Source organism: Oncorhynchus clarkii, chromosome 29 (assembly GCF_045791955.1).
Source record: "Oncorhynchus clarkii lewisi isolate Uvic-CL-2024 chromosome 29, UVic_Ocla_1.0, whole genome shotgun sequence".
Classification (NCBI taxonomy): domain Eukaryota; kingdom Metazoa; phylum Chordata; class Actinopteri; order Salmoniformes; family Salmonidae; genus Oncorhynchus; species Oncorhynchus clarkii.
This window is the reverse complement of record NC_092175.1, coordinates 44,303,617-44,326,116: the sequence shown is the minus strand read 5'-3', so window position 1 is coordinate 44,326,116 and position 22,500 is coordinate 44,303,617. Positions and strand designations below refer to the sequence as shown.

General features: G+C 50.7%; 1 protein-coding gene across 3 annotated transcripts in view; it reads left to right on the top strand.

Moving 5' to 3' along the window:
* Positions 1 to 22,500, top strand: part of LOC139388026 (cell adhesion molecule 2a) — a 736,543-nt gene that overhangs the window by 216,795 nt on the left and 497,248 nt on the right. The gene's annotated exons all lie outside the window — the stretch shown is intronic.

Genomic DNA, 22,500 nt, shown 5'->3' with positions numbered 1-22,500 from the left:
AGCTTACCTCCTCTCCTAGCTATCCTCCTCTCCTCTCTTAGCTATCCTCCTCTCCTAGCTGTCCTCCTCTCCAAGCTATCCTCCTCTCCTCTCCTAGCTATCCTCCTCACTCCTAGCTGTCCTCCTCTCCTGGCTGTCCTCCTCTCCTAGCTATCCTCCTCTCCTAGCTATCCTCCTCTCCTCTCCTAGCTATCCTCTTCTCCTCTCCTAGCTATCCTCCTCTCCTAGCTGTCCTCCTCTCCTAGCTATCCTCCTCTCCTAGCTATCCTCCTCTCCTAGCTATCCTCCTCTCCTCTCCTAGTTATCTCTCTCTCCTCTCCTAGCTATCCGCCTCTCCTCTCCTAACTATCCTCCTCTCCTCTCCTAGCTGTCCTCCTCTCCTCTCTTAGCTGTCCTCCTCTCCTCTCCTAGCTATCCTCCTCTCCTAGCTGTCCTCCTCTCCTAGCTGTCCTCCTCTCCTAGCTGTCCTCTCCTCTCCTAGCTGTCTTCCTCTCCTCTCTTAGCGGTCTTCCTCTCCTAGCTGTCCTCCTCTCCTCTCCTAGCTGTCCTCCTCTCCTCTCCTAGCTGTCCTCCTCTCCCAGCTGTCCTCCTCTCCTCTCCTAGCTGTCCTCCTCTCCTAGCTGTCCTCCTCTCCTCTCCTAGCTGTCCTCTCCTCTCCCAGCTGTCCTGCTCTCCTAGCTGTCCTCTCCTCTCCTAGCTATCCTCCTCTCCTAGCTGTCCTCTCCTCTCCTGTCCTCTCCTCTCCTAGCTATCCTCCACTCCTCTCCTAGCTGTCCTCCTCTCCTCTACTAGCTGTCCTTCTCTCCTAGCTGTCCTCCTCTCCTCTGCTAGCTGTCCTCCTCTCCTAGCTGTACTCCTCTCTTCTCCTAGCTGTCCTCCTCTCCTCTCCTAACTGTCCTACTCTCCTCTCCTAGCTGTCCTCCTCTCCTAGCTGTCCTCCTCTCCTAGCTGTCCTCCTCTCCTCTCCTAGCTGTCCTCCTCTCGTCTTCTAGCTGTCCACCTCTCCTCTCCTAGCTGTCCTCCTCTCCTCTCCTAGCTGTCCACTCCTCTCCTCTCCTAGCTGTCCTCTTCTCCTCTCCTAGCTGTCATCCTCTCCTCTCCTAGCTGTCCTCCTCTCTGCTCCTATCTGTCCTCCGTCCTCTCCTAGCTGTCCTCCTCTCCTAGCTGTACCTCTCTCTTCTCCTAGCTGTCCTCCTCTCCTAACTGTCCTCCTCTCCTCTCCCAGCTATCCTCCTCTCCTTTCATAGCTGTCCTCCTCTCCTCTCCTAGCTGTCCTCCGCTCCTACCTGACCCCCTCTCCTCTCCTAGCTGTCCTCCTCTTTTCTCCTAGCTGTCCTCCTCTCTTCTCCTAGCTGTCCTCCTCTCTTCTCCTAGCTGTCCTCCTCTCCTCTCCTAGCTGTCCTCCTCTCCTAGCTGGCCTCCTCTCCTAGCTTACCTCCTCTCCTAGCTGTCCTCCTCTCCTAGCTATCCTCCTCTCCTAGCTATCCTCCTCTCCTAGCTGTCCGCCTCTCGTCTCCTAGCTGTCCTCCTCTCCTCTCCTAGCTGTCCTCCTCTCCTCTCCTAGCTATCTTCCTCTCCTCCCCTAGCTGTCCTCCTCTCCTCTCCTAGCTATCCTCCTCTCCTAGCTGTCCTCCTCTCCTAGCTATCCTCCTCTCCAAGCTATCCTCCTCTCCTAGCTGTCCTCCTCCTCACTCCTAGCTGTCCTCCTCTCCTTTCCTAGCTATCCTCCTCTCCTAGCTATCCTCCTCTCCTCTCTTAGCTATCCTCCTCTCCTAGCTGTCCTCCTCTCCAAGCTATCCTCCTCTCCTCTCCTAGCTATCCTCCTCACTCCTAGCTGTCCTCCTCTCCTGGCTGTCCTCCTCTCCTAGCTATCCTCCTCTCCTAGCTATCCTCTTCTCCTCTCCTAGCTATCCTCTTCTCCTCTCCTAGCTATCCTCCTCTCCTAGCTGTCCTCCTCTCCTAGCTATCCTCCTCTCCTAGCTATCCTCCTCTCCTAGCTATCCTCCTCTCCTCTCCTAGTTATCTCTCTCTCCTCTCCTAGCTATCCGCCTCTCCTCTCCTAACTATCCTCCTCTCCTCTCCTAGCTGTCCTCCTCTCCTCTCTTAGCTGTCCTCCTCTCCTCTCCTAGCTATCCTCCTCTCCTAGCTGTCCTCCTCTCCTAGCTGTCCTCCTCTCCTAGCTGTCCTCCTCTCCTCTCATAGCTATCCACCTCTCCTCTTCAGCTATCCTCCTCTCCTTTCCTAGCTATCCTCCTCTCCTAGCTATCCTCCTCTCCCAGCTATCCTCCTCATCTAGCTGTCCTCCTCTCCTCTCCTAGCTATCCTCCTCTCCTCTCCTACCTGTCCTCCTCTCCTCTCCTAGCTATCCTCCTCTCCTCTCCTACCTATCCTCCTCATCTAGATGTCCTCCTCTCCTCTCCTAGCTATCCTCCTCTCCTCTCCTACCTGTCCTCCTCTCCTCTCCTAGCTATCCTCCTCTCCTCTCCTAGCTATCCTCCTCTCCTCTCCTACCTGTCCTCCTCTCCTCTCCCAGCTATCCTCCTCTCCTTTCCTAGCTGTCCTCCTCTCCTCTCCTAGCTGTCCTCCTTTCTTCTCCTAACTGTCCTCCTCACCTCTCCTACCTGACCCCCTCTCCCATCCTAGCTATCCGCCTCTCCTCTCCTAGCTATCCTCCTCTCCTCTCCTAGCTATCCTCCTCTCCTTTCCTATCCTAGCTATCCTCCCCTCCTCTCCTAGCTGTCCTCCTCCCCTCTCCTAGCAAGCCTCCTCACCTATCTGTGCTCCTCTCTCCTATCTGTCCTCCTCTCCTCCTCTCCCCCTCTCCTCCTCTCCCCCTTTCCTCTCCTCCCCTTCTCTCCCCTCCTCTCCTACCTGTCCTCCTCTCCTAGCTGTACTCCTCTCCTCTCCCAGCTATCCTCCTCTCCTTTCCTAGCTGTCCTCCTCTCCTCTCCTAGCTGTCCTCCTTTCTTCTCCTAACTGTCCTCCTCACCTCTCCTACCTGACCCCCTCTCCCATCCTAGCTATCCGCCTCTCCTCTCCTAGCTATCCTCCTCTCCTCTCCTAGCTATCCTCCTCTCCTTTCCTATCCTAGCTATCCTCCCCTCCTCTCCTAGCTGTCCTCCTCCCCTCTCCTAGCAAGCCTCCTCACCTATCTGTGCTCCTCTCTCCTATCTGTCCTCCTCTCCTCCTCTCCCCCTCTCCTCCTCTCCCCCTTTCCTCTCCTCCCCTTCTCTCCCCTCCTCTCCTAGCTGTCCTCCTCTCCTCTCCTAGCTGTCCTCCTCCCCTTTCCTAGCTGTCCTCCTCTCTCCTAGCTGTCCTCCTCTCTCCTAGCTGTCCTCCTCTCTCCTAGCTGTCCTCCTCCCCTTCTCTCCCCTCCTCTCCTAGCTGTCCTCCTCTCCTCTCCTAGCTGTCCTCCTCCCCTCTCCTAGCTGTCCTCCTCCCCTCTCCTAGCTGTCCTCCTCTCCTCCTTTCCCCCTCTCCTCTCCTCCTCTCCCCCTATCCCTTCTCTCCCCTCCTCTCCTAGCTGTCCTCCTCTGAACAAAATGTTTGTAGTAAATTGAGTTAAAAACCTTGATGCGTCTGCAAAAATCAACTGTAATTTTGAGGACTTTTTATTTTATTATATATATAATATATATTTTACAATTTAATGTTTTATTTTTTAATGTTATATTTAACGCAGGCCTTTTTTTCAGGGAGCAATTACAATATTTATTTTTTTGACCATAACAGTAAATATAATTTTGTGGAAACTGAAGGTGAAGCGCCTCGTATCAGACAAACATAATAATAACTATGAAATAGATCAGATCTCAGGGATCCGAGAGGACTATTTTGTTGGGAAAAAAATAAAGAAATATATATGTTATGGGTCAAATGTCAGTTTTGTAAGAATGACCCAGCTGTCACAGTGGCTGGGTCATTATCCTAGTGCTGATGGACACACTAACACATTCACTCTGACAGGACACCAGGAAAGGAGAGAGGGAGGGATTTAAGTAGGTGGAGAGGGAGAGAGGGATGGAGTTAAGGAGGTTGAAGAGGAGGAGGAGAGGGATGGAGTTAAGGAGGTGGAGGTGGAGGAGGAGGAGGAGGAGGAGGAGAGGGATGGAGTTAAGGAGGTGGAGGTGGAGGAGGAGGAGGAGAGGGATGGAGTTAAGGAGGTGGAGGTGGAGGAGGAGGAGGAGGAGAGGGATGGAGTTAAGTAGGTGGAGGAGGAGAGGGAGAGAGGGATGGAGTTAAGGAGGTTGAAGAGGAGGAGGAGAGGGATGGAGTTAAGGAGGTGGAGGTGGAGGAGGAGGAGGAGGAGGAGGAGAGCGAACATGAGAGGAGAGGAATTATTGTAATATTGACATGGTCACACTGACAGGACAGAAGGAGATGAGCATTGGAGGGAGGAGAAGGAGGACAGAGAGAGCAAAGAAGACTTAGGGAAGGAGGGAGGGAAGGAAAAGGTGAGATGAGATGGTGAGGTGGATGGTGAGGTGGATGGTGAGGTGGATGGTGAGGTAGTGAGGTGGATGGTGAGGTGGATGGTGAGGAGGATGGTGAGGTGGTGAGGTGGATGGTGAGATGGTGAGATGGTGAGGTGGATGGTGAGGTGGATGGTGAGGTAGTGAGGTGGATGGTGAGGTGGATGGTGAGATGGTGAGGTGGTGAGGTGGTGAGGTGGATGGTGAGGTGGATGGTGAGGTGGATGGTGAGGTAGTGAGGTGGATGGTGAGGTGGATGGTGAGGAGGATGGTGAGGTGGTGAGATGGTGAGGTGGATGGTGAGGTGGTGAGGTAGTGAGGTGGATGGTGAGATGGTGAGATGGTGAGGTGGATGGTGAGGTGGATGGTGAGGTGGATGGTGAGGTGCTGAGGTGGATGGTGAGGTGGATGGTGAGGTAGATGGTGAGGTGGATGGTGAGGTAGTGAGGTGGATGGTGAGGTGGATGGTGAGGAGGATGGTGAGGTGGTGAGATGGTGAGGTGGATGATGAGGTAGTGAGGTGGATGGTGAGGTGGATGGTGAGGTGGATGGTGAGATGGTGAGGTGGATGGTGAGATGGTGAGGTGGTGAGGTGGATGGTGAGATGGTGAGGAGGATGGTTAGATGGTGAGGTGGATGTTGAGATGGTGAGGTGGATGGTGAGGTGGTGAGGTGGATGGTGAGATGGTGAGGTGGATGGTGAGGTGGATGGTGAGATGGATGGTGAGGTGGATGGTGAGGTGGATGGTGAGGTGCTGATGGAGATGATGAGGTGGTGAGGTGGATGGTGAGGTGGATGGTGAGGTGCTGAGGGAGATGATGAGGTGGTGAGGTGGATGGTGAGATGGTGAAGTGGATGGTGAGGTGCTGAGGGAGATGATGAGGTGGTGAGGTGGATGGTGAGATGGTGAGGTGGTGAGGTGGATGGTGAGATGGTGAGGGAGATGGTGAGGTGGTGAGGTGGATGGTGAGATGGTGAGATGGTGAGGTGGATGGGGAGCTGGTGAGGTGGATGGTGAGATGGTGAGGAGGATTTTGAGATGGTTAGGAGGATGTTGAAATGGTGAGGAGGATGGTGAGATGGTGAGGTGGATGTTGAGATGGTGAGGAGTGTGGTAAGATGGTGAGGTGGATGGTGAGGTGGATGGTGAGATGGTGAGGTGGATGGTGAGGTGGTGAGGTGGATGGTGAGATGGTGAGGTGGATGGTGAGGTGGATGGTGAGGTGGATGGTGAGGTGGATGGTGAGGTGGATGGTGAGATGGATGGTGAGGTGGATGGTGAGGTGGATGGTGAGGTGCTGAGGTGGATGGTGAGGTGGATGGTGAGGTGCTGAGGGAGATGATGAGGTGGTGAGGTGGATGGTGAGGTGGATGGTGAGTTGGATGGTGAGGTGGATGGTGAAGTGGATGGTGAGTTGCTGAGGGAGATGATGAGGTGGTGAGGTGGATGGTGAGATGGTGAGGTGGTGAGGTGGATGGTGAGATGGTGAGATGGTGAGTGAGGTGGTGAGGTGGATGGTGAGGTGGATGGGGAGATGGTGAGGTGGATGGTGAGATGGTGAGGAGGATTTTGAGATGGTGAGGAGGATGTTGAGATGGTGAGGAGGAATGCGAGATGGTGAGGTGGATGTTGAGATGGTGAGGAGTGTGGTAAGATGGTGAGGAGGATGGTGAGATGGTGAGATGGTGAGGAATCTGGTGAGATAGTGAGGTGGATGTTGACATGTTGAGGTGGATGTTGACATGGTGAGGTGGATGTTGACATGGTGAGGTGGATGGTGGGATGGTGAGGTGGATGGTGAGACGGTGAGGATTGTGGTGAGATGGTGAGATGGTGAGGAGGATGGTGAGATGGTGAGGAGGATGGTGAGATGGTGAGGACGATGGTGAGATGGTGAGGAGGATGGTGAGGTGGTGAGGTGGATGGTGAGGTGGATGGTGAGATGGTGAGATGGTGAGGTGGATGGTGAGATGGTGAGATGGATGGTGAGATGGTGAGGAGGATGGTGAGGAGGATGGTGAGATGGTGAGGAGGATGGTGAGATGGTGAGGTGGGTGGTGAGATGGTGAGGAGGATGGTGAGGTGGTGAGGTGGATGGTGAGGTGGATGGTGAGATGGTGAGATGGTGAGGTGGATGGTGAGATGGTGAGGTGGTGAGGTGGATGGTGAGATGGTGAGGAGGATGGTGAGATGGTGAGGTGGTGAGGTCGATGGTGAGATGGTGAGGTGGATGGTGAGGTGGATGGTGAGGTGCTGAGGGAGATGATGAGGTGGTGAGTTGGATGGTGAGGTGGATGGTGAGGTGCTGAGGGAGATGATGGGATGGTGAGATGGTGAGGTGGTGAGGTGGATGGTGAGATGGTGAGGTGGATGGTGAGATGGTGAGGTGGATGGGGAGATGGTGAGGTGGATGGTGAGATGGTGAGGTGGATGGTGAGATGGTGAGGAGGATGTTGAGATGGTGAGGAGGATGGTGAGATGGTGAGGTGGATGTTGAGATGGTGAGGAGTGTGGTGAGATGGTGAGGAGGATGGTGAGATGGTGAGGAGTGTGGTGAGATGGTGAGATGGTGAGGAGGATGGTGAGATGGATGGTGAGATGGTGAGGAGGATGGTGAGATGGTGAGGAGGATGGTGAGATGGTGAGGAGGATGGTGAGATGGTGAGATGGATGTTGAGATGGTGAGGAGGATGGTGAGATGGTGAGGAGGATGGTGAGATGGTGAGGACGATGGTGAGATGGTGAGGAGGATGGTGAGGTGGTGAGGTGGATGGTGAGGTGGATGGTGAGATGGTGAGATGGTGAGGTGGATGGTGAGATGGTGAGATGGATGGTGAGATGGTGAGGAGGATGGTGAGGAGGATGGTGAGATGGTGAGGAGGATGGTGAGATGGTGAGGTGGGTGGTGAGATGGTGAGGAGGATGGTGAGGTGGTGAGGTGGATGGTGAGGTGGATGGTGAGATGGTGAGATGGTGAGGTGGATGGTGAGATGGTGAGGTGGTGAGGTGGATGGTGAGGTGGATGGTGAGGTGCTGAGGGAGATGATGAGGTGGTGAGTTGGATGGTGAGGTGGATGGTGAGGTGCTGAGGGAGATGATGGGATGGTGAGATGGTGAGGTGGTGAGGTGGATGGTGAGATGGTGAGGGAGATGGTGAGGTGGTGAGGTGGATGGTGAGATGGTGAGGTGGATGGGGAGATGGTGAGGTGGATGGTGAGATGGTGAGGTGGATGGTGAGATGGTGAGGAGGATGTTGAGATGGTGAGGAGGATGGTGAGATGGTGAGGTGGATGTTGAGATGGTGAGGAGTGTGGTGAGATGGTGAGGAGGATGGTGAGATGGTGAGACGGTGAGGAGTGTGGTGAGATGGTGAGATGGTGAGGAGGATGGTGAGATGGATGGTGAGATGGTGAGGAGGATGGTGAGATGGTGAGGAGGATGGTGAGATGGTGAGGAGGATGGTGAGATGGTGAGATGGATGTTGAGATGGTGAGGAGGATGGTGAGATGGTGAGGTGGATGTTGACATGGTGAGGTGGATGGTGAGATGGTGAGGTGGATGTTGAGATGGTGAGGAGTGTGGTGAGATGGTGAGGAGGATGGTGAGATGGTGAGGAGGATGGTGAGATGGTGAGGACGATGGTGAGATGGTGAGGAGGATGGTGAGATGGTGAGATGGATGGTGAGATGGTGAGGAGGATGGTGAGGAGGATGGTGAGATGGTGAGGAGGATGGTGAGATGGTGAGGTGGGTGGTGAGATGGTGAGGAGGATGGTGAGGTGGTGAGGTGGATGGTGAGATGGTGAGGTGGATGGGGAGATGGTGAGGTGGATGGTGAGATGGTGAGGTGGATGGTGAGATGGTGAGGAGGATGTTGAGATGGTGAGGAGGATGGTGAGATGGTGAGGTGGATGTTGAGATGGTGAGGAGTGTGGTGAGATGGTGAGGAGGATGGTGAGATGGTGAGGAGTGTGGTGAGATGGTGAGATGGTGAGGAGGATGGTGAGATGGATGGTGAGATGGTGAGGAGGATGGTGAGATGGTGAGGAGGATGGTGAGATGGTGAGGAGGATGGTGAGATGGTGAGATGGATGTTGAGATGGTGAGGAGGATGGTGAGATGGTGAGGAGGATGGTGAGATGGTGAGGACGATGGTGAGATGGTGAGGAGGATGGTGAGGTGGTGAGGTGGATGGTGAGGTGGATGGTGAGATGGTGAGATGGTGAGGTGGATGGTGAGATGGATGGTGAGATGGTGAGGAGGATGGTGAGGAGGATGGTGAGATGGTGAGGAGGATGGTGAGATGGTGAGGTGGGTGGTGAGATGGTGAGGAGGATGGTGAGGTGGTGAGGTGGATGGTGAGGTGGATGGTGAGATGGTGAGATGGTGAGGTGGATGGTGAGATGGTGAGGTGGTGAGGTGGATGGTGAGGTGGATGGTGAGGTGCTGAGGGAGATGATGAGGTGGTGAGTTGGATGGTGAGGTGGATGGTGAGGTGCTGAGGGAGATGATGGGATGGTGAGATGGTGAGGTGGTGAGGTGGATGGTGAGATGGTGAGGGAGATGGTGAGGTGGTGAGGTGGATGGTGAGATGGTGAGGTGGATGGGGAGATGGTGAGGTGGATGGTGAGATGGTGAGGTGGATGGTGAGATGGTGAGGAGGATGTTGAGATGGTGAGGAGGATGGTGAGATGGTGAGGTGGATGTTGAGATGGTGAGGAGTGTGGTGAGATGGTGAGGAGGATGGTGAGATGGTGAGACGGTGAGGAGTGTGGTGAGATGGTGAGATGGTGAGGAGGATGGTGAGATGGATGGTGAGATGGTGAGGAGGATGGTGAGATGGTGAGGAGGATGGTGAGATGGTGAGGAGGATGGTGAGATGGTGAGATGGATGTTGAGATGGTGAGGAGGATGGTGAGATGGTGAGGTGGATGTTGACATGGTGAGGTGGATGGTGAGATGGTGAGGTGGATGTTGAGATGGTGAGGAGTGTGGTGAGATGGTGAGGAGGATGGTGAGATGGTGAGGAGGATGGTGAGATGGTGAGGACGATGGTGAGATGGTGAGGAGGATGGTGAGATGGTGAGATGGATGGTGAGGAGGATGGTGAGGAGGATGGTGAGGAGGATGGTGAGATGGTGAGGAGGATGGTGAGATGGTGAGGTGGGTGGTGAGATGGTGAGGAGGATGGTGAGGTGGTGAGGTGGATGGTGAGGTGGATGGTGAGATGGTGAGATGGTGAGGTGGATGGTGAGATGGTGAGGTGGTGAGGTGGATGGTGAGATGGTGAGGAGGATGGTGAGATGGTGAGGTGGTGAGGTGGTGAGGTGGTGAGGTCGATGGTGAGGTGGATGGTGAGGTGCTGAGGGAGATGATGAGGTGGTGAGTTGGATGGTGAGGTGGATGGTGAGGTCCTCCTCTCCTCTCCTAGCTATCCTCCTCTCCTCTCCTACCTATCCTCCTCATCTAGATGTCCTCCTCTCCTCTCCTAGCTATCCTCCTCTCCTCTCCTACCTGTCCTCCTCTCCTCTCCTAGCTATCCTCCTCTCCTCTCCTAGCTATCCTCCTCTCCTCTCCTACCTGTCCTCCTCTCCTAGCTGTACTCCTCTCCTCTCCCAGCTATCCTCCTCTCCTTTCCTAGCTGTCCTCCTCTCCTCTCCTAGCTGTCCTCCTTTCTTCTCCTAACTGTCCTCCTCACCTCTCCTACCTGACCCCCTCTCCCATCCTAGCTATCCGCCTCTCCTCTCCTAGCTATCCTCCTCTCCTCTCCTAGCTATCCTCCTCTCCTTTCCTATCCTAGCTATCCTCCCCTCCTCTCCTAGCTGTCCTCCTCCCCTCTCCTAGCAAGCCTCCTCACCTATCTGTGCTCCTCTCTCCTATCTGTCCTCCTCTCCTCCTCTCCCCCTCTCCTCCTCTCCCCCTTTCCTCTCCTCCCCTTATCTCCCCTCCTCTCCTACCTGTCCTCCTCTCCTAGCTGTACTCCTCTCCTCTCCCAGCTATCCTCCTCTCCTTTCCTAGCTGTCCTCCTCTCCTCTCCTAGCTGTCCTCCTTTCTTCTCCTAACTGTCCTCCTCACCTCTCCTACCTGACCCCCTCTCCCATCCTAGCTATCCGCCTCTCCTCTCCTAGCTATCCTCCTCTCCTCTCCTAGCTATCCTCCTCTCCTTTCCTATCCTAGCTATCCTCCCCTCCTCTCCTAGCTGTCCTCCTCCCCTCTCCTAGCAAGCCTCCTCACCTATCTGTGCTCCTCTCTCCTATCTGTCCTCCTCTCCTCCTCTCCCCCTCTCCTCCTCTCCCCCTTTCCTCTCCTCCCCTTCTCTCCCCTCCTCTCCTAGCTGTCCTCCTCTCCTCTCCTAGCTGTCCTCCTCCCCTTTCCTAGCTGTCCTCCTCTCTCCTAGCTGTCCTCCTCTCTCCTAGCTGTCCTCCTCTCTCCTAGCTGTCCTCCGCCCCTTCTCTCCCCTCCTCTCCTAGCTGTCCTCCTCTCCTCTCCTAGCTGTCCTCCTCCCCTCTCCTAGCTGTCCTCCTCCCCTCTCCTAGCTGTCCTCCTCTCCTCCTTTCCCCCTCTCCTCTCCTCCTCTCCCCCTATCCCTTCTCTCCCCTCCTCTCCTAGCTGTCCTCCTCTGAACAAAATGTTTGTAGTAAATTGAGTTAAAAACCTTGATGCGTCTGCAAAAATCAACTGTAATTTTGAGGACTTTTTATTTTATTATATATATAATATATATTTTACAATTTAATGTTTTATTTTTTAATGTTATATTTAACGCAGGCCTTTTTTTCAGGGAGCAATTACAATATTTATTTTTTTGACCATAACAGTAAATATAATTTTGTGGAAACTGAAGGTGAAGCGCCTCGTATCAGACAAACATAATAATAACTATGAAATAGATCAGATCTCAGGGATCCGAGAGGACTATTTTGTTGGGAAAAAAATTAAGAAATATATATGTTATGGGTCAAATGTCAGTTTTGTAAGAATGACCCAGCTGTCACAGTGGATGGTGAGGTGGATGGTGAGGTGGATGGTGAGGTGGATGGTGAGGTGGATGGTGAGGTGCTGAGGTGGATGGTGAGGTGGATGGTGAGGTGCTGAGGGAGATGATGAGGTGGTGAGGTGGATGGTGAGGTGGATGGTGAGTTGGATGGTGAGGTGGATGGTGAAGTGGATGGTGAGTTGCTGAGGGAGATGATGAGGTGGTGAGGTGGATGGTGAGATGGTGAGGTGGTGAGGTGGATGGTGAGATGGTGAGATGGTGAGTGAGGTGGTGAGGTGGATGGTGAGATGGTGAGGTGGATGGGGAGATGGTGAGGTGGATGGCGAGATGGTGAGGAGTATTTTGAGATGGTGAGGAGGATGTTGAGATGGTGAGGAGGAATGCGAGATGGTGAGGTGGATGTTGAGATGGTGAGGAGTGTGGTAAGATGGTGAGGAGGATGGTGAGATGGTGAGATGGTGAGGAATCTGGTGAGATAGTGAGGTGGATGTTGACATGTTGAGGTGGATGTTGACATGGTGAGGTGGATGTTGACATGGTGAGGTGGATGGTGGGATGGTGAGGTGGATGGTGAGACGGTGAGGATTGTGGTGAGATGGTGAGATGGTGAGGAGGATGGTGAGATGGTGAGGAGGATGGTGAGATGGTGAGGATGATGGTGAGATGGTGAGGAGGATGGTGAGGTGGTGAGGTGGATGGTGAGGTGGATGGTGAGATGGTGAGATGGTGAGGTGGATGGTGAGATGGTGAGATGGATGGTGAGATGGTGAGGTGGATGGTGAGGAGGATGGTGAGATGGTGAGGAGGATGGTGAGATGGTGAGGTGGGTGGTGAGATGGTGAGGAGGATGGTGAGGTGGTGAGGTGGATGGTGAGGTGGATGGTGAGATGGTGAGATGGTGAGGTGGATGGTGAGATGGTGAGGTGGTGAGGTGGATGGTGAGATGGTGAGGAGGATGGTGAGATGGTGAGGTGGTGAGGTCGATGGTGAGATGGTGAGGTGGATGGTGAGGTGGATGGTGAGGTGCTGAGGGAGATGATGAGGTGGTGAGTTGGATGGTGAGGTGGAGGGTGAGGTGCTGAGGGAGATGATGGGATGGTGAGATGGTGAGGTGGTGAGGTGGATGGTGAGATGGTGAGGGAGATGGTGAGGTGGTGAGGTGGATGGTGAGATGGTGAGGTGGATGGGGAGATGGTGAGGTGGATGGTGAGATGGTGAGGTGGATGGTGAGATGGTGAGGAGGATGTTGAGATGGTGAGGAGGATGGTGAGATGGTGAGGTGGATGTTGAGATGGTGAGGAGTGTGGTGAGATGGTGAGGAGGATGGTGAGATGGTGAGACGGTGAGGAGTGTGGTGAGATGGTGAGATGGTGAGGAGGATGGTGAGATGGATGGTGAGATGGTGAGGAGGATGGTGAGATGGTGAGGAGGATGGTGAGATGGTGAGGAGGATGGTGAGATGGTGAGATGGATGTTGAGATGGTGAGGAGGATGGTGAGATGGTGAGGTGGATGTTGACATGGTGAGGTGGATGGTGAGATGGTGAGGTGGATGTTGAGATGGTGAGGAGTGTGGTGAGATGGTGAGGAGGATGGTGAGATGGTGAGGAGGATGGTGAGATGGTGAGGACGATGGTGAGATGGTGAGGAGGATGGTGAGATGGTGAGATGGATGGTGAGATGGTGAGGAGGATGGTGAGGAGGATGGTGAGATGGTGAGGAGGATGGTGAGATGGTGAGGTGGGTGGTGAGATGGTGAGGAGGATGGTGAGGTGGTGAGGTGGATGGTGAGGTGGATGGTGAGATGGTGAGATGGTGAGGTGGATGGTGAGATGGTGAGGTGGTGAGGTGGATGGTGAGATGGTGAGGAGGATGGTGAGATGGTGAGGTGGTGAGGTGGTGAGGTCGATGGTGAGGTGGATGGTGAGGTGCTGAGGGAGATGATGAGGTGGTGAGTTGGATGGTGAGGTGGATGGTGAGGTGCTGAGGGAGATGATGGGATGGTGAGATGGTGAGGTGGTGAGGTGGATGGTGAGATGGTGAGATGGTGAGGGAGATGGTGAGGTGGTGAGGTGGATGGTGAGATGGTGAGATGGTGAGGTGGATGGGGAGATGGTGAGGTGGATGGTGAGATGGTGAGGTGGATGGTGAGATGGTGAGGAGGATGGTGAGATGGTGAGGTGGATGTTGAGATGGTGAGGAGTGTGGTGAGATGGTGAGGAGGATGGTGAGATGGTGAGACGGTGAGGAGTGTGGTGAGATGGTGAGGAGGATGGTGAGATGGATGGTGAGATGGTGAGGAGGATGGTGAGATGGTGAGGAGGATGGTGAGATGGTGAGGAGGATGGTGAGATGGTGAGATGGATGTTGAGATGGTGAGGAGGATGGTGAGATGGTGAGGTGGATGTTGACATGGTGAGTTGGATGGTGAGATGGTGAGGTGGATGTTGAGATGGTGAGGAGTGTGGTGAGATGGTGAGGAAGATGGTGAGATGGTGAGATGGTGAGACGTCTGGTGAGATGGTGAGGTGGATGTTGACATGGTGAGGTGGATGTTGACATGGTGAGGTGGATGTTGACATGTTGAGGTGGATGGTGAGGTGGATGGTGAGATGGTGAGGAGTGTGGTGAGATGGTGAGATGGTAAGGAGGATGGTGAGATGGTGAGGAGGATGGTGAGATGGTGAGGAGGATGGTGAGATGGTGAGATGGATGGTGAGATGGTGAGGAGGATGGTGAGGAGGATGGTGAGATGGTGAGATGGAGGGTGGTGGATGGTGAGATGGAGGGTGGTGAGATGGTGAGGAGGATGGTGACATGGATGGTGAGATGGTGAGGAGGAGGGTACTGATACGGTGAGGAGGGGTTAGCGACTGACGATTTTGGGGAGAGTTGAGAAAGAGTTGAGAAAGAGTGAGCAGCTGTCCAACAATAGTACCTAAGCTCTGAGGAAGAGAGGAGGAAGAGGAGGGAGGAAGGATGTGGATCTTTTAGAGAGCTGATTTAGGGGAAATGGATGTGCGCTGAAGATGGTGTGAATGATGCTTTTTTTTCCCTCTAAAGCGTCTACTGGATGTAGGCCTATTGACTGTTAATGGCTATATATATTAATGCTGTCTGTAATGTCACTGCTGTGTGTCTCAGTAACATACGATCAATACACTGCTATCTCAGTATCGAGTAATCGATACATTGCATTTTACACGTCGTAACCAATAGAGACGGGAGCTGTTATTCCTTCTGAGACCTTACTGCAGACGTCATGTGATGTGTTGGATGCCAATCACACCTGAGCATTCTTCTGCTTCTACCTGCTGTTGTTGAGATGGTAGTCCCACTGTGTTCTGGGATGGTCACAAATTGTACCCTATACCCTGTACCCTGTGGGCCTTGGGCCACAAGTCGCGCCCTACAAAGGGAATAGACTGCCATGTTGGATTTCAGCCGTTGTTTTACTGTCATACTGATCTTGTTGATACAGAAGTCCATAGTTGTGCTGTGTTTTGTTTTGTTTGTTTGTTTGTTTGTTTGTTTTCATACTGTGTTGTTGATGTTATTGTTTAGATGTGGAACCCTACTCAGGATCAAGCTGTCAATCAAATCACATGCCCTGCGGTTTTACCTCACACCCATATTGTCTTTGTAGTACGCTACACTCCCACAGGGCTCTGGTCAAATGTAATGTGCATTGTAGACACTAGGGTAGCGTTGGCATGGTTTCCTACTACACCTTGTAGAGGAATGTGTTCTAAACAAAGCCCATCAGTCCCCGTGGGTGATAGATTGTTTATTCACCATAACCAGTAGGGAAGTAGATACAGACACACACACTGACAAACGACACACATGCGCACACGCGCACACACACACACACGCACGCACGCACGCACGCACACACACACACAGACAATTAACACACACAAACTCAATCATTCACACAAACATACACACTTACCAGCCTCTGGACACACAGCCTCTGGACACACAGCCTCTGGACACACATCCTCTGGAAACACAGCCTGGACACACATCCTCAGGAAACACAGCCTGGACACATAACCTCTGGACACACAGCCTCTGGACACACAGCCTCTGGAAACACAGCCTCTGGAAACACAGCCTGGACACACAGCCTCTGGAAACACAGCCTGGACACATAACCTGGACACACAGCCTGGACACGCAACCTCTGGACACACAGCCTGGACACACAACCTGGACACACAACCTCTGGACACACAACCTCTGGACACACAACCTCTGGACACACAACCTCTGGACACACAACCTCTGGACACACAGCCTGAACACACAACCTCTGGACACACAACCTCTGGACACATAGCCTGGACACACAGCCTGGACACACAACCTCTGGACACACAACCTGGACACACAGCCTCTGGACACACAGCCTGGACACACAACCTCTGGACACACAGCCTCTGGACACACAGCCTGGACACACAGCCTGGACACACAACCTCTGGACACACAGCCTGGACACAGCCTGGACACACAGCCTGGACACACAACCTCTGGACACACAGCCTGGACACACAGCATGTTGAAAAATACACTATATATACAAAAGTATGTGGATACCCCTTCAAATTAGTGGATTTGGCTATTTCAGTCACACCTGTTGCTGACAGGTGTATAAAATAGAGCAAACAGCCATGCAATCTCCATAGACAAACATTGGCAGTAGAATGGGCCTCACTGAAGAGCTCAGTGACTTTCAATGTGGCACCATCATAGGATGCCGCCTTTCCAACAAGTCAGTTTGTCAATTTTTTTGCCCTGCTAGAGCTGCCCCGTGTCAACTGTAAGTGCTGTTATTGTGAAATGGAAATGTCTAGGAGCAACAACGGCTCAGCTGCGAAGTGGTAGACCACACCAGCTCACAAAACGGGACCGCCGAGTGGTGGAGCGCATAAAAATGGTGTGTTCTCAGTTCCAAACTTCCCCTGGAAGCAACGTCAGCACAAAAACTGTTCGTCGGAAGTTTCATGAAATGGGTTTCCATGGCCGAGCAGCCGCACACAAACCTAAGATCACCATGTACAATACGAAGCGTCGGCTGGAGTGGTGTAAAGCTCGCTGGAAACATGTTCTCTGGAGTGATGAATCAAGCTTCACCATCTGGCAGTCTGACGGACTAATCTGGGGTTGGCGGATGCCAGGTGAACGCTACCTTCTTGAATGCATACTGCCAACTGTAGAGAAATGGTTTGTCGAGATCGGCTTGGAAGAACTTGACTGGCCTGCACAGTGCGCTGACCTCAACCCCATCGAACACCTTTGGGATGAATTGGAACGCCGACTGTGAGTTTCCAACCTCACTAATGCTCTTGTGGCTGAATAGAAGCAAGTCCCAGCAGCAAAGTTCCAACATCTAGTGGAAAGCCTTCCCAGAAGAGTGGAGGCTGTTATAGCAGCAATGTTCCAACATCTAGTGGAAAGCCTTCCCAGACGAGTGGAGGCTGTTATAGCAGCAATGTTCCAACATCTAGTGGAAAGCCTTCCCAGAAGAGTGGAGGCTGTTATAGCAGCAATGTTCCAACAGCTAGTGGAAAGCCTTCCCAGACGAGTGGAGGCTGTTATAGCAGCAATGTTCCAACATCTAGTGGAAAGCCTTCCCAGACGAGTGGAGGCTGTTATAGCAGCAATGTTCCAACATCTAGTGGAAAGCCTTCCCAGAAGAGTGGAGGCTGTTATAGCAGCAATGTTCCAACATCTAGTGGAAAGCCTTCCCAGAAGAGTGGAGGCTGTTATAGCAGCAACGTTCCAACATCTAGTGGAAAGCCTTCCCAGAAGAGTGGAGGCTGTTATAGCAGCAATGTTCCAACATCTAGTGGAAAGCCTTCCCAGACGAGTGGAGGCTGTTATAGCAGCAATGTTCCAACATCTAGTGGAAAGCCTTCCCAGACGAGTGGAGGCTGTTATAGCAGCAATGTTCCAACATCTAGTGGAAAGCCTTCCCAGAAGAGTGGAGGCTGTTATAGCAGCAATGTTCCAACATCTAGTGGAAAGCCTTCCCAGAAGAGTGGAGGCTGTTATAGCAGCAACGTTCCAACATCTAGTGGAAAGCCTTCCCAGAAGAGTGGAGGCTGTTATAGCAGCAATGTTCCAACATCTAGTGGAAAGCCTTCCCAGAAGAGTGGAGGCTGTTATAGCAGCAATGTTCCAACATCTAGTGGAAAGCCTTCCCAGAAGAGTGGAGGCTGTTATAGCAGCAATGTTCCAACATCTAGTGGAAAGCCTTCCCAGAAGACTGGAGGCTGTTATAGCAGCAATGTTCCAACATCTAGTGGAAAGCCTTCCCAGAAGAGTGGAGGCTGTTATAGCAGCAATGTTCCAACATCTAGTGGAAAGCCTTCCCAGAAGAGTGGAGGCTGTTATAGTAGCAATGTTCCAACATCTAGTGGAAAGCCTTCCTAGAAGAGTGGAGGCTGTTATAGCAGCAATGTTCCAACATCTAGTGGAAAGCCTTCCCAGAAGAGTGCAGGCTGTTATAGCAGCAATGTTCCAACATCTAGTGGAAAGCCTTCCCAGAAGAGTGGAGGCTGTTATAGCAGCAATGTTCCAACATCTAGTGGAAAGCCTTCCCAGAAGAGTGGAGGCTGTTATAGCAGCAATGTTCCAACATCTAGTGGAAAGCCTTCCCAGAAGAGTGGAGGCTGTTATAGCAGCAATGTTCCAACATCTAATGGAAAGCCTTCCCAGAAGACTGGAGGCTGTTATAGCAGCAATGTTCCAACATCTAGTGGAAAGCCTTCCCAGAAGAGTGGAGGCTGTTATAGTCTAGCACTATAAAGGAGAGAGAGGAAGGAGAGAGAGGAAGGAGAGAGAGGAAGGAGAGAGATAAAGGAGAGAGAGGAAGGAGAGGGAGAAAAGAGATAGAGGAAGGAGATAGAGGAAGGAGAGAGAGAAAAGAGAGAGAGGAAGGAGAGAGAGGAAGGAGAGAGAGAAAGGAGAGAGAGGAAGGAGTGGGAGAAAAGAGAGAGAGGGAGGAAGGAGAGAGAGGAAGGAGAGAGAGAAAGGAGAGAGAGGAAGGAGAGAGAGGAAGGAGAGAGAGAAAGGAGAGAGAGGAAGGAGAGAGAGGAAGGAGAGAGAGAAAAGTGAGAGAGGAAGGAGAGAGAGGAAGGAGAGAGAGAAAGGAGAGAGAGGAAGGAGTGGGAGAAAAGAGAGAGAGGGAGGAAGGAGAGAGAGGAAGGAGAGAGAGAAAAGAGAGAGAGGAAGGAGAGAGAGGAAGGAGAGAGAGAAAGGAGAGAGAAAAAGGAGAGAGAGGAAGGAGAGAGAGGAAGGAGAGAGAGGAAGGAGAGAGAGAAAAGAGAGAGAGGAAGGAGAGAGAGGAAGGAGAGAGAGGAAGGAGAGAGAGGAAGGAGAGAGAGAAACGAGAGAGAGAAAGGAGAGAGAGGAAGGAGAGAGAGGAAGGAGAGAGAGGAAGGAGAGAGAGAAAAGAGAGAGAGGAAGGAGTAGGAGAAAAGAGAGAGAGGGAGGAAGGAGAGAGAGGAAGGAGAGAGAGAAAAGAGAGAGAGGAAGGAGAGAGAGAAAGGAGAGAGAGAAAAGAGAGAGAGAAAAGAGAGAGAGAGGGAGGAAGGAGATAGAGGAAGGAGAGAGAGGAAGGAGAGAGAGAAAGGAGAGAGAGGAAGGAGAGAGAGGAAGGAGAGAGAGGAAGGAGAGAGAGAAAGGAGAGAGAGGAAGGAGAGAGAGAAAGGAGAGAGAGGAAGGAGAGAGAGAAATAGATAAATGAAATGCATGAATACATTCCAACAGTAATTTTACATTTCCCTGTGAGAGCAGTAGGCTTGTCTGTAATTGCTATGCCCCCGCTTCGTCTCTATCTATGTGTGTGTGAGTCTGTATGTGTGTGCGTGTGTGTGTGTGTGTGTGTGTGTGTGTGTGTGTGTGTGTGTGTGTGTGTGTGTGTGTGTGTGTGTGTGTGTGTCCTCATGGGTATGTATGTTTGTGCGCACTTGCGTAGGCGTGTGTGTTCCTGCATGCATACCTGTGATTGCATGCTCGTGCGTGCTGGCCTGTGTATGTGCATCTTTCTGCCTGTGTTTGAGAATTAACTCTATAACATTAAAGCCTTATTAAAGCCTTATTAAAGCCTTATTAAAGCCTGTATTAATGCCTGTATTAAAGCCTTATTAAAGCCTTATTAAAGCCTGTATTAATGCCTGTATTAAAGCCTTATTAAAGCCTTATTAAAGCCTGTATTAATGCCTGTATTAAAGCCTTATTAAAGCCCTATTAAAGCCTGTATTAAAGCCTTATTAAAGCCTTATTAAAGCCCTGTTAAAGCCTGTATTAAAGCCTTATTAAAGCCTTATTAAAGCCCTATTAAAGCCTTATTAAAGCCTTATTAAAGCCTTATTAAAGCCCTATTAAAGCCTGTATTAAAGCCTTATTAAAGCCTTATTAAAGCCCTGTTAAAGCCTTATTAAAGCCTGTATTAATGCCTGTATTAAAGCCTTATTAAAGCCTTATTAAAGCCTTATTAAAGCCCTATTAAAGCCTGTATTAAAGCCTTATTAAAGCCTTATTAAAGCCTGTATTAATGCCTGTATTAAAGCCTTATTAAAGCCCTATTAAAGCCTGTATTAAAGCCTTATTAAAGCCTTATTAAAGCCTGTATTAATGCCTGTATTAAAGCCTTATTAAAGCCTTATTAAAGCCCTATTAAAGCCTGTATTAAAGCCTTATTAAAGCCTTATTAAAGCCCTATTAAAGCCTGTATTAAAGCCTTATTAAAGCCTTATTAAAGCCTTATTAAAGCCTTATTAAAGCCCTATTAAAGCCTGTATTAAAGCCTGTATTAAAGCCTTATTAAAGCCTTATTAAAGCCCTATTAAAGCCTGTATTAAAGCCTTATTAAAGCCTTTTTAAAGCCTTATTAAAGCCTTATTAAAGCCTTATTAAAGCCCTATTAAAGGCTATTATTACCACTATAACGCGACTGGTCCCTGATGAATATAAATGTGTTTATCATGTTGAAAAAGACGAGTGGAGAGCTTATGCTAATCAGGAACTATGTGGGTGTTTTTACACCATTCAACTGGGTCTGGATGTGTGTTTTGCTCTAATCTATTATAGTGTAGCTCCATTTTGAAATAGCAAAGTGTCCCAAATTACATACTATTCCCTATCTACGTTGACCAGAGTCAACTAGTCCCTATCTACGTTGACCAGAGTCATCTATTCCCTATCTACGTTGACCAGAGTCATCTATTCCCTATCTACGATGACCAGAGTCATCTATTCCCTATCTACGTTGACCAGAGTCAACTAGTCCCTATCTACGTTGACCAGAGTCATCTATTTCCTATCTACGTTGACCAGAGTCATCTATTCCCTATCTACGATGACCAGAGTCATCTATTCCCTATCTACGTTGACCAGAGTCAACTAGTCCCTATCTACGTTGACCAGAGTCATCTATTCCCTATCTACGTTGACCAGAGTCATCTATTCCCTATCTACGATGACCAGAGTCATCTATTCCCTATCTACGTTGACCAGAGTCACCTATTCCATATCTACATTGACCAGAGTCATCTATTCCCTATCTACGTTGACCAGAGTCATCTATTCCCTATCTACGATGACCAGAGTCATCTATTCCCTATCTACGTTGACCACAGTCATCTATTCCCTATCTACGTTGACCAGAGTCATCTATTCCCTATCTACGTTGACCAGAGTCATCTATTCCCTATCTACGTTGACCAGAGTCAACTAGTCCCTATCTACGTTGACCAGAGTCATCTATTCCCTATCTACGATGACCAGAGTCATCTAGTCCCTATCTACGTTTACCAGAGTCATCTATTCCCTATCTACATTGACCAGAGTCATCTATTCCCTATCTAGGTTGACCAGAGTAATCTATTCCCTATCTACGATGACCAGAGTCATCTAGTCCCTATTTACGTTGACCAGAGTCATCTATTCCCTATCTACGTTGACCAGAGTCAACTAGTCCCTATCTACGTTGACCAGAGTCTTCTATTCCCTATCTACGTTGACCAGAGTCACCTATTCCATATCTACATTGACCAGAGTCATCTATTCCCTATCTAGGTTGACCAGAGTAATCTATTCCCTATCTACGATGACCAGAGTCATCTATTCCCTATCTACGTTGACCAGAGTCATCTATTCCCTATCTACGTTGACCAGAGTCAACTAGTCCCTATCTACGTTGACCAGAGTCATCTATTCCCTATCTACGATGACCAGAGTCATCTATTCCCTATCTACGTTGACCAGAGTCATCTATTCCCTGTCTACGTTGACCAGAGTCAACTAGTCCCTATCTACGTTGACCAGAGTCATCTATTCCCTATCTACGATGACCAGAGTCATCTATTCCCTATCTACTTTGACCAGAGTCATCTATTCCCTATCTACGTTGACCAGAGTCATCTATTCCCTATCTACGTTGACCAGAGTCATCTATTCCCTATCTACGTTGACCAGAGTCATCTATTCCCTATCTACGTTGACCAGAGTCATCTATTCCATATCTACGTTGACCAGAGTCATCTATTCCCTATCTACGTTGACCAGAGTCATCTATTCCCTATCTACATTGACCAGAGTCATCTATTCCCTATCTACATTGACCAGAGTCATCTATTCCCTATCTACGTTGACCAGAGTCATCTATTCCCTATCTACATTGACCAGAGTCATCTATTCCCTATCTACGTTGACCAGAGTCATCTATTCCCTATCTACGTTGACCAGAGTCATCTATTCCCTATCTACGTTGACCAGAGTCATCTATTCCCTATTCCCACAGTCATAATTCGTGTTAGGTCAGTTTGACTTTGCCAGTTATTTGTCATGATAGTAAAAGTAGGTCTAGTAATAACAGTGTTTGATTGGACATTCATAGTAGTAGCAGTTACATTGGAAAACAACCAATAGTCCTATTTTGTCAATGCATAGTAATGTGTTTTCCTGCTAAAAAAAAGTTATTTGTGAACTTGTTGCTTTTTTTTTTCTTCCCCCATT